Below are 12544 nucleotides of genomic sequence, written 5' to 3'. Positions count from 1 at the left end.
TCTGTTCCATGTGCCAAAGACGGGCAGGGATAGGAAATTTAGAAAACACCAGCCGAAAATTTAAAAAAAACTTTATTTCAATAAAATTTATATTTGGCCTTTGCTGTTGTTCTAAAATATAACTTAGATCCTGTAACACAAAGCTCAGGAGAGAACATGAAAACAGAATGGCTTATATGGATAAAGGAAAAATAAGGATCAAAAACATAGTTCCATGTATTACTATCAAGTAAGACAAGTACTGATGTTATTAAGATCGGCAGTGAATGCAGAATAATTTTTAGAAGTAAGGTTTTAAGTTGACAGGATTTGAATGGAATCACCTTTGCCCATTTAAATTGCTGAATTGTTAAGATATATGTAGTGAATTAAAATAAAAATTATTTTAAAAATCTTAAAATAACCGAAAGCCCAGAATGTCAGATTAGGGTGGGGCCCTAGAACATAGAATGTCAAGGCTGTTAGAGAGCTTGGAATACAGAATGTCTAGTCCAGGAGATGACACAACAAACAGAGTGTTAGACCTAGCAGGCCATTTGGAAGAAGGGATATATCAGTGATAGGAGAGCCCTTATAACATAGAAGGCCAGAAGGAAGAGAGGCTGGAACAACATCGGATGTTGAGGATTGAAGGGTCCTCAGAATATAGAGACTAGCTAGCATTTATTAAGTGCTTTAAGGTTGGGAAAAACCTTGGATAATATTACCTCCTGTTATCCTCACAACAAACCAATAAGGTGGATGCTGTTACCATCTTTATTTGGGAAGAGAGGAAAGGGAGGCAAGGAAAGCTGAAGAGCCTCCCCCAGTGTCATAAACCTGGGAAGTGTCCGAAGTCATGTCTGAACTCAGCTGTTTCTGATTCCAGGCCCAGGGCTCTAAGCCCTCTGCCAGCTCGATGACTGTCTTGAGGCATGGGATGTTGGACACCAAAACTCTTGGCACCTCAGTTTCCTTTATAAAATAGGGATAATAATGAAACCCAGGGAGGGTGGGAGAATCAAATGAGATCCCATATGTGTAGCTCAGATTAGGAGCTGCTCTCCCGGTCCACATTCACACTGGCAGCTCAGGTCTCCAGAGGGCTTCTCTGGCATCTCCAGTCTGGATTTGAGAGGTAGCCCTGAGGCTCTGTGGTGATGGCTCATGATCTCCTTACACTGTTTCCTCGATGATCAGGAATTGAAATAACTAACCCACCTAACTTAATTAACTTCAAGGAGTACATATGTAATTCTGTGATAGTACAAACCCCTGCTCTTCCTGGCCAACCAACACACCTCCCACCCCCAAGTCTGTGACACACAGTCCCCCCTTTATAGTCTTTGGAAGTCTCTGCCTCTAACATGGTCCTTGGGGGGGTGGGGAACACTGGAGAGGGCCAGTGATTTGTCTTGTCTCTTTATTGGCTGAATCAACCCTACAAGGATTTATTAAATGGCTACAATAGTCCAGGTAATGAGCTCAAGCTCCAGTCCTCTGTACCTTTTATTTTTCATCAGGTGAAATAAACCCTGTCTTATATTTGTTTTGTTGTGATTCTGATTGTTCTCATGAAATATAAAGTTCCTTTACCCTTTCTTGTGTTGACCTAGACATAAGCCAAATATTGCCCTGGGAAACAATGAGTAGAAGCTGAGGCTCCCCATAGAGGCCCAGCTGTTCACTGATAAGAAGACTGGTAGTAGTGGTGTCTCTAAACTTGTGTTAAAATCTTGCTTCTTGTGCTTTGTTCCTATGTGGCCTTGGCCAATCATTTCCCCTCCCTTAGTCTTGGTTTGCTCAGCTGTAGAATGAGTAGATTGGACTACTCGGCTTGTGAGGCTTGTGAGGTTTGTGAGGTCCTTTGCATTTCTAATGCCAGGATCCTTTGCCCAGCCCAGCTAAGTGCAGACTGAAAGATGCCCACCAAAGGTACAGTAACTCCTAAAGCAACTATGAGATGTTGATGAGGTTACACAGTTACAGGTGGAACCCATAATGTATCTTGGAATTGTAATACTATCTTAATTTTTCTTCAAGAGACAGTATGATTGCCCTTCCTCTTTGTACAGAGGTAGGGGACTAGATGTGAAGAATATTATATCCACATTCAGGTGTGGTCATAGTGTGAGTCAGTATTTCTCACTGTTTCGTCCATTATAAATGAGAGTCTGTTGGGGAGGGGAATGAAGTTCAAAAAAAAAAAAAAAAAAGGAAAACTAAACCAGGCACACAATATACTGGAGACAAGGGTTGCTGTGCACTTGGAGTCAGAAACAACACAGGTTTGAAATCCCTTCTCTAACACTTAATAGATTTGTGACCATGGTAAGTCCCCTTACCTCTGAGAACCTCAGTTTCCTCCCTTGTAAAATAGGAATGATAATTCCTCTAGGAAATCTGTGAGAATCAACTGACATAATCCATGTGCAGACGGCTTGGAGTGCCTAATCCCTACTTACACTGGCAGGTCAAACCCCTAGAGGTCACCTGCTACACTTCTCCTCAAGGTTTAGATGTAGGACAGAGGAGAGGTTATGGGTCAGAGCTCACAAAGCCTCAGCAGTGGGTTTTCGGCCATGATGACCAGTCAGTATCATTTAGTTCACCTGACTTAATTACCTTTCAGATAGTGTTATTTCATACAGTGATAGAGTTGGAAAATAAAAACAAAAAACAAAAACAAAAACAAAAATGCTCCCACCCAAATGTTGTAACGTAGACACCCACCTTGCCTATGAATTGAGGGGTAAAAACAGGAATTTCATAAGAATCTATCTAGCCTGAGAGCCACCTACGCAGGATTTGAGGTTACCTTGGAAACAGACCAATCACCCTGGCAACTGGTGATTAGGGTCAGCTGATGCTGTTTTCATAGACACTGAATATTTCCTCAGCAGAGACTCAGTCTGAATGGAGAAGCTCCTGCATAGATCCCATATTGAAATATTTTCCTGCTCTAGAGACTTTGCCAGTGCTATCTTCCTCTTGAACGAAAAGAGGAAATCCAGACAAGGCAGAATCCAGATGAAGTTTCACAGGAGGTGCACAGTAATTCTTAATTGTCTCCTTCAGCACCCCTCCCTCACCTGCCCCCACATTCCCAGAAGAGATGCACAAATTGACCTCTGAATTCCTTCCTGAGGCCCATATTGGAATCCCTTCCTGCTGCAGAGGCTTTGCCAGCATTCCTTCTTCCCTCTCCCACTTCAATAAGCAGCAGACATGGATTGTGTCCAGTTATTTTAGAAGAAAGGTGAAGGAGGAAAGTGGTGCTGAAAATGTGCTGCCTTTATCCTGGGGTTAGCCCTAAGTTAGTTACCCCTAAACTCTGCCCAGGTTACCACTCACACTTTTCCCAACCCTGCAAAGTGTGATAGATGATGATTAAGCCCAAACACAGAAGTAAAGGAGAACCAGGGGAGGAACTGGGCAGGGAGCCAGGCCTGCTTTCTCCAAATCCAAATCCAGCAGCCTTTCTTCTACTACAGGCCTGCACAACCTGCAGCTCACCAAAGGATTCTGGGCGGCCCATGAAAAATATAGAGGAACACATCCTCTACATTTCTTGTGGGCCACCTGAAAATCTTTGGTGTGCCCACAGGCTATGAGCAGCCTGTAGGCCACAGGTTGTGCAGGTCGGCCGTACTACATCATTGTGAATGAGTAGAGTTTACAGGTCAGTGATAGATTTGGAGATGGGGAGTGGATATTTTGGGTATCTGTCAAATCACTCTTTCTAAGAAGTTCCCTATTCTGTCTACATCATCTATAAGCCTAATGGACACTATTCACAGTTTCCTATGTCAGCATCCCTAGTGTCTTGTGAAATTAATAGTTCATCAATTGACTGCACCCAACCTGGCTACAGGAGTAAACTCACTAGGCGAGAGAATACATAGGATTCTTCCAGTTCTAGAAGAGTCCATGGGCTCTGCCTTAAGAAATCTTGCGGGGATGGCCTGCACTGAGCCTTCCCCACTTGCAGCCCCTGCTTCAGACCAATGGCATACTTGTTGTAATAACTTCTTGGAGTGAGAAGTCAGACATAACAACTCCCTAAGGCACTTAAGTAATATGTATTGGATTTTGTGATTAGGAATTGTTTCCTTGATTGTATTTTATACCTAAAGCTTAGACTGGTGCTTAAGCCATGCAAGGTGCTTAATAAATCCTTTTTCCCTCATGGACTTGGCTTGATTAGGAATGCATCCCTCTCATTGTTAGCACTAGTTATTCTATGAATGAACACCTTCATAACAACTAGAAGACAGGGTGGCCTCACCCAGCAGAAACCACCAAATCTCCCTTGTGAATTCCTGTCTGAATCCTGTACTGGGGAAGAAAATGACTGCAAAACACCTTGGTGTATAGTCTAAAGATATCAAAGAAAGAAGAAAGAGACCCACATATACAAAATGTTTCTATATATTGGCAATGAATTGGAATCAGAATGGAGTATCCATTATTTGGGGAATGGCTGAACAATGTAGGGCATATGAATGCATTGGAATATGATTGTTCTATAAGAACTGATAAATTGTTTCATATAAACCTGGAGAGACATGTGAATTTTGGTAGAGTGAAAAGAGCAGTGAGAATAATGTGTACAATAACAACATTATAAAAATAATCAATTTTAAAAGGCATAGAAAATATGATCAAGAAATGACCAACCACACTTCCTGGATGACTCATGATGAATCATGGCTGCCTACTTCCAGAGAGAGAGTGGTGATAAATTCAGAGTACAGAATGAGGCATATTTTTTCTGGACATGGCCGATACAGGAACTTATTTTGTTTACTATACATGTTTCTAAGGATTTTATTTTTCTTTATTTCCCAGTGATTGAGGAGAGGTATGTGGAATATCTGGGGAAGGGCAGAAAAGAGGTAGAAAACCTGAAAACAAAATTGAATTCAAAAAGCAATGAGATCCTTGTTCACAATTGGTGATGATTTTTTGATTCTATCAAGAAGTATTCTTCCTAAAAAAGGTAATTAATTTAAGTGGGTATGATAACCATTAGAACTCCACCTTAAGGTTCCTCCCAGTCTAACATTCTGTGATCTACAGATTGCTTGACATTCAATGTTCCAAAACCCTCCCAACTCCGACATCCCATGTCGTCAGGTCTCTTCCAGCTCCAGGATTTTTGATTTCTAGAGTCCGTGAATTCAGACAAGACTTTGGGTAGCTGGCAGCAGCATACTGGTACAGGAAGCCCAGAAGAACCACCTACCCACAAGCCCTCCCCTCTACACAAATTCCAGAGTACAAGATACCCTACCCCCAATTTTTAATGTCACTATACTCCAGCTGATCTTACTGGGACTCTGTGTTCACCCTCCACATCTGCCTGTGAACCTTCTTCCTTAGATTCCAGCAAGAAATATTTCTCTTTCAAAAAAAAAGTTTAAGTAACTTTAGAGGGAATCTCAAATAAAATCATAGCTTTTCTTTAAACTCTGTTTGAATTCCTTGAAGTTAAGAAACAAAATTTATAGAAATGTTCATTTTCTAAGGACAGAATGGGAAAGAAACTGACTTCTCTAGAACAAAGTGTCCGATAATGAACAAACAGCTTAGTACAGTAACTGAGAAAACTTAGTCACATGAGAAACGTATTGAAAATTAGATAGGAAGGGTCAGCTAGGTGGCACAGTAGATAGAGCATTTGCCCTGGAGTCAGGAGAACCTAAGTTCAAATTCGACCTCAGACACTTGTTACTTACTAGCTGTGAGACCCTGAGCAAGTCACGTAACCCCATTGCCAAGCCAAAAAAGAAAAAAAAAGAAAAAAAAAAGTAGATAGACCAGAGAGAGATGTCTCCATGAGACAGCAAAGACATATTAGAAGAAAAGAAAAAGCAGAAATAGATCATAATAGAGAGGTGATTTAAGATTCATAGTCATGCTATAAAACCTTAAATGCAAAAACCCTTGATACCATATTTCAAAAAAATCACAAATAAAAACTGGGCACACCTAGGTGAACCAGAATTTGAAATGAAAATAGAAAAAATATATTTTTTAGCTTCTAAAAGAAACTTCATGCTATAAATGCTAGAAATTTTCTTAACCAAAATCCATAACCTTCAATTAACAGAACTACATAAAGAAAAAAAAGAAAGAGTACGTATACCAGTTAGGTAGTCAGCATCACTGAAGATCTGGTAGCTACCATTATAAAGGAGAGGAAAGATTAGAATATACTGTTCCAGAAGGTAAAAGCTAAAGTGAAACAACCCATTATAACTGAGTTAGCATAGCAGAGCATAGTATTACTGGTGGGGAAAGTGGAATGGAACAAGTATTTATTAAGTGCCTGCTCTGTGCCAGCAATCACGCTAAGCACATTTTAAATATTATCTCATAGAATCCTCCCAACAACTCTGTGAGTTAGGTGCTATTGTAGAAGAGAATAGAAGACTTCCAATTATTCATAATGAATATTCTACATCTGAGTAAATACTTTGAGTCTTAAACATTGGAGTCAAGAGAAACATGGAGAAATACATGCTTTGAGCATATGCAAGGGATTATGTGATGAAGTGTTCGTATTCTAATAGGGTAGAAAAACTCATGCCTTCTCAGAACTCTACTGTCTTCAGTGGAGGGAATAGAAAGAACTTGAGGTTAGTTTTATTATATTCTGATTATATTGAGACAAAAGATGAGGGAAAGGAAAAGGAACAGGCTAGGAAAGGAAAAGCGATGAAGAAGTTTGAAGTTATCATTTTACATAATCAAGGGGACTGAGAAGACTAAACAAATATGAAGTAAGTAAATTACCATAATTTTTTTCTTCTGAAATAAACAGGGGTTAAATACATATGGGCATGTACAAAACATGCATACAAACTGAATTTGGTGCAGGCATACATGAAACAAAAGCTACTGTTCTGCATGTTTCAGGACCTTAATGCCCCAAACCCAGCATTAGCCATCACCTCTTAGAAGGCCTTTCACATTTTGGGCTTCAGCAACTTTTTCTTGCTAGTGACTAGAATATGTGTAAGGGAGACCATGGAGACCAAGCACATCTCCAAGAATACTGTGTTCATCTACTGCCAAGTAGAAGAGTAACCCTATTGGAAAGATCCAAATAATTACTTAGGAGAAAATACCCTTAAAGTCACCTGCAATGACAATACAATTTAAATATAAAACACTTTAGGCCTGTTGGAGTCTGAATGTCTCAAAGCAACCATGAGGAAATGTTTATTTTCAGATGAATAACAGGTAACAGACACAGTGAGAGACTAAGGCAGGGACCTCTGCTTAGGAGTGGCAGTCTAAGGTGAGAAATAAACATGCACATGCAGCCTAATTTTGTTGGTCTTTCTTAAAACGAACTCTGTAAAATTGACAATGGTTACAGGTGGGACCCACAATGTATCAGTTTTTCTTCAAGAGACAAGAGAGATCTTCCTTCTTCTCTATACCGATGTGAGGGACTATAGGTAGAGAATATTATGTATATGTTCAGATGTGGTCACAGTGTGGGTCGATTTGGATGACCATTTTTCTCTATTTCAAATGAAGGTCTATTAGGGACCAGAAAATAAGTGGTATAGAAGGAAAAAAAGAAAAGAAAATGAAACCAGGCTCATGATGTACTGGAAATTGGGGTTGGTGTATACTTGGAGTCAGAAGGAACATGAGTTCCAGTCCCTTCTGTGACACTTAATAGATTTGTGACCATAGTAAGTCCCCTAACCTCGGTCTCCTCATGTATAAAATAGGACTGATAACATCTCTAAGGAATCTGAGAATTAACAGACATAATCCATGTGCAGTATAGACATGGAGCTCCCAATCCCCACTCATACAGGCGCACCAAGCCCCCAGAGGGCACCTGCTACATCTCTATTCAGGGTTTAGCAGGGGTGTTGAACCTGTGACCTCGAGGTCATGTGTGGCTCTCTAGGTCTTCAAGTGTGGCCGTTTGAATGAATCCAAATTTTACTGCTGTTTTGTGAACAAACCTTTCCCCTACTGTATCACTGTGAATGAGTAGAGTATACAGGTCAGTGGTAGAGAAATTTGGACATTTTCTGTGTCTGTCAAATCACTTATTATAAGAAGTTACCTATTCTGCCCACATCATCTATAAGCCTTATGGAAAAGTTTCACAGTTTCCTGTGTCAGTGTCCATGCAATGTCTAAGTACTGAGTTTCTCAGGAAATTAATAGTTCATCAATTGATTCTTCTCCCAACCAGGCTAAGGAATAAACACAGCAGGTCAGAGAATAGATAGGATTCTTCCAGTGCTGGAAGGGTCCATGGGCTCTGCCTTGTTCAATCTTGTGGGAATGGGCTGCAAGCCATCCTACTTGCCATGGCAGTGTCTGCTCCAGACCAATGGCATACTTGTTGTAATGATTTCTCAGAGATGGAAGTCAGACATATCAACTCTCTAAGGCACTTAAGTAATATGTACTGAATTTGGTGATTAAGGATTGTTTCCTTCATTACATTTATACCCCTAGAGTCTAGGAAGATAGCTGGGCCATTCTAGGTGGTCAGTAAATCCTTGTTGACTCATTGACTTGGCTTGGAAAGGAATGCATTCCTTTGGTTGTTGGCACTGCTTATTCTATGGATGAGCAGCCTCTAGCCATGAGAAGACAGGGTTCAAAACTCTCTTGTGCACACCTTTCTAAATCTTATACTGGAGAAGAGAATGACTGCAAAATAGATTGGTCTATAGCCCAAAATATGACAGAAAGAGGGAAAAGACTAATGTAGAAAAAATAATTCTAGCTTTTTCTATGTTGACAATGAATTGGAATCTGAGTAGGTAGCCATTAACTGGGGAATGGCTGAACAAGATAAAGTATATGAATGTATTGGAATACTATTATTCTTTAAGAATTGTTTAAGTGAATTGTTTCATAAAAACTTATATACATACGTATGATTTTTTTTTTTTTGGTGAGGCAATCGAGGTTAAGTGACTTACCTAGGGTCACACAGCTAGTGTCAAGTATCTGAGGCTGGATTTGAACTGAGGTCCTCCTGACTCCAGGGCCAGTGCTCTATCCACTGCACCACCTAGCAGCCCCCTAGAATACATATGATTTTTTCAGAGTACAATGCATAGAACCAGGAGAATAATTTATAGAAAAATGATGTTATAAAAATGGTCAACTTTTAAAGACTTAGAAAATATGTTCAAGAACATGACCAATCCCAATTCCTGGAGGACTCATGATGAATCATGCTATCCACATCCAGAGAGCTGTTAGTAAGAAATTCAGAATGCAGATTGAAGCATATTTTTTGGACATGGCCAATATAAGAACTTGTTTTACTTACTATACATGTTTCTAAGGGTTTTGCTTTTCTTTATTTTTCAGGGAATGGGGAGAGTTACATGGTATATCTGAGGAAGGGCAGAGGAGAGGTAGAAAATACATCTGATAACAAAATTGAATTCCAAAAGGCAAAGAGATCCTTGTTCACAATTGGTTATTTCTTTTTAATTCTATCAAGAAGTGTTCTTAGAGCAGAGCCAAGATGGCGCAGTAAAAGCAGTGACTTGCTTGAGCTGTCCCCCATACCCTTCTAAATACCTGTAAAAAATGACTCTAAACAAATTCTAGAGCAGCAGAACCCACAAAAAGACAGAGTGAAACAAATTTCCAGCTCAAGACAACCTGGAGGGTTGATTAGAAAGGTCTATCATGCAGGGCTGGGAGAGAAATGCAGTTCAGCGTGGGCACAAGCGCAGGCAAAGACCAGGCCTCAGCGAACCTGGAGCAGGCCCCAGAGGACTAAATCGTGGGCAGCTGTGGCCATTTCCAGACTTCTCAACCCACCAATGCCAAAGAGAACTTAGAAGGTCAGTAGGAAAAGTCTGTGACCTCAGTGAGAGAGAAGCTCAGCCCCAGCCTCAGTCCCGGTGCAACCCTGGGGTGGCGGTTGCTTCCAGAGCTTCCAGCCCACAGACTGAGCAGGAATAGAGTGGCTGATCAGAGGGGGATTGCAGGGATCTCTTTGCTGGTGCTGAGGCAGGATTCTCTTGCTTTGCCTGTGCTTGGATCCAAGTCATAGCTCTGGGTGGCGGTCCTGGGGCGAGGAAGAGCACTGACATGGTGGAGCTTGTGGCCACAGTGGAGAGGGAATCTTCCTCCCAGTACCAAGGCAGAAAAGAGTGCTTGTGGTCACTCATAGACCAGAGCACAGGCCAGGAAAGGAGTAAACACCTCTCCCTTGATCATACCACCTTGGAAGAACTGAAAACTTACAGGTCCCTAGAAGTATTTCTGAAAGCAGCTGCACAAAACCCCTGAAGCTTGGGACAGTACATTCTCCACACTGGAAGTAGATCCCTACTTTAACAAAGAGTTTAAAATCAAGTCAAGTAATTGGCTGGGAAGATGAGCAAACAGGGGCAAAAACTCAGACTATAGAACCTTCCCCCCCAGTTTCTAAAGTCACTAAACTGCCCATGGGGTTACTGGGACTCTTTCTTCTCTTTCAGGATCTGACTGTGAACCTTTTCCCACAGTCCTCAAACAAAAAAGGTTTCTCTCTCCAGCAAGAAGATTAAGAAGCCCTAGAGGGAGTCTCAAAGAAAACCACAGCTTTTCCACAAATTCTATTTTAATTCCTTGAGGTTATGAAACAAGAATTATAAAAGTGAGAATATGAATAATTATTTCTAGAGGACAGAATGGGAAAGAAACTGACTTCTGTGGAAGAAAGAATTGGATAGAGAAAAAAAGCTTAGGGGCAAAAAGTTATCACATAACAAACTAATTTCAAAGTGGGGAGGACCAGACAGAGATAAGTATCTCCACAAGACAGCTAAGACATAGAACAAAATCAAGTGACAGAAATAGATCCTAAAATATAAGTTATCTCTTGTCACAAACAAACAACCTAGACGATATGTCAAGGGGAAGTAATTTAAGTCTCACTATACTCCTAGAAAACCTTAAATATGAAAAGCCTAGATACCGTATTTCAAGAAATCACAGTTGAAAACTGGCCATGTCTATATGAACCTGACTGTGAAATTAAAATAGGAAAAAACACACTTGTCAGCTCCTCACAGAAACCATATTTTGTAAACTCCAAAAAATTTCTTAACCAAAATCGAGAGCCTCCAATTCTTCATTGACCCTAGCCTTTGTCCTCATCAAGGAACATGTACAGAAGCAAGCAGCAGATCAGGTTCAGAGATGCCCTGTCCCCAGCAGCGTATCAGGTTCTGAGATACAGTGTACAATTATTTCTAGAGGCTGCCATTGAATAACTAAAGCAAGAAAGCCAGACCTGAGGGAATACTAAAGTTCTGTCACTTTGAACCTGTAGATCTTTCCAGCTACCTGATAGTGGGTTGAGTCTAGTAGTAGTTGAATTAGATTGAAACCCAAAATGAAGATCAATACATTTCAGACCTGAGACCTGCAGTGTATTACTCAGAATTACCCAGATCAGACAGCTTTGAGAAAAAAGGAATGTTTGCAGGTGTTCTCCCTGATATATGGGGATAACCCACCACTCAATACCCCAAGAAAGCAATAGCAAGACCCAAGAGGACACAAGCATGCCCCAGACATTCCCTCCACAAGTGCAGAGAGCCAAGCCCTAATAAAAAGTTCAAAATCTTGAAGAAGGGCCTGAAGAATGAGCAAACATACAAGAATTTTACCATAAAGACGTATTAAACTGACAGGGATACTCAGCCAACTAACTTAGAATAAATTAATGACTTCAAAACATCTATAAACTAGCTTTTTCTTGCCTCTTTTATGTGAGATAGTTTACCCCATTCTACCTCTCCCTTCTCCTTCTCCCAGTACATTCCTCTCTCACCCCTTACTTTTATTTTTTAGGTATTGTCCCTTCATATTCAACAACTCACCTTGTGCCCTTTGTGTATGTGTGTGTGTGTGTGTGTGTGTGTGTGTGTGTGTGTGTGATTCTTGGTTTTAATCCTAGCTCCTTTGACCTCTGGAATGTCATATTCCAAGCCCTCTGATCCCTTAATATAGAAACTGCTAAATCTTGCATCATCCTGATTGTTTTCCCACAATACTTGAATTGTGTTCAATTCTTCAAAGGTAGTATGATTTAAGAAAAGGTGTTTACTCCTCTCTCAGCCTGTGCTCTGGTCTGTGAGCGACCACAGGCACTCTTTTCTGCCCTGGAACTATGAAGAGTGTCCCCTCTCCACTGCTGCCACAAGCTCTGCTATTCTGGTGCTCTTCCTTGCCCCAGGACAGCATCCCAGATATAAGTATGGGCAAAACAACAGAATCCTGCCTCAGTGCCAGCAAGTAGACCCCTGTAATCTCCTTCTGATCAGTTGTTCAACCACCTTCCGGTCTGTGGGCTGAGAGCTCTGGAAGCAGTTGCTGCTGCTGCTGCCCTAGGACTGTGCTGGGGCCGGGGCTGTACTGCATTCCTCTCTCGCCCAGTCTGACAGACCTTTCTTACTGACCTAAGTTGTCTTTGGCATTTGTGGGTTGAGAAGTCTGGAAACCACTACGGCTGCCAGTGATTCTGTCCCGAGGCCTGCCCCGGATTTGCTGGGTCACA

This window comes from Vombatus ursinus, unplaced genomic scaffold (assembly GCF_900497805.2).
Source record: "Vombatus ursinus unplaced genomic scaffold, bare-nosed wombat genome assembly UNPS02014735.1, whole genome shotgun sequence".
Classification (NCBI taxonomy): Eukaryota; Metazoa; Chordata; class Mammalia; order Diprotodontia; family Vombatidae; genus Vombatus; species Vombatus ursinus.
This window is presented reverse-complemented; position numbering follows the sequence as displayed.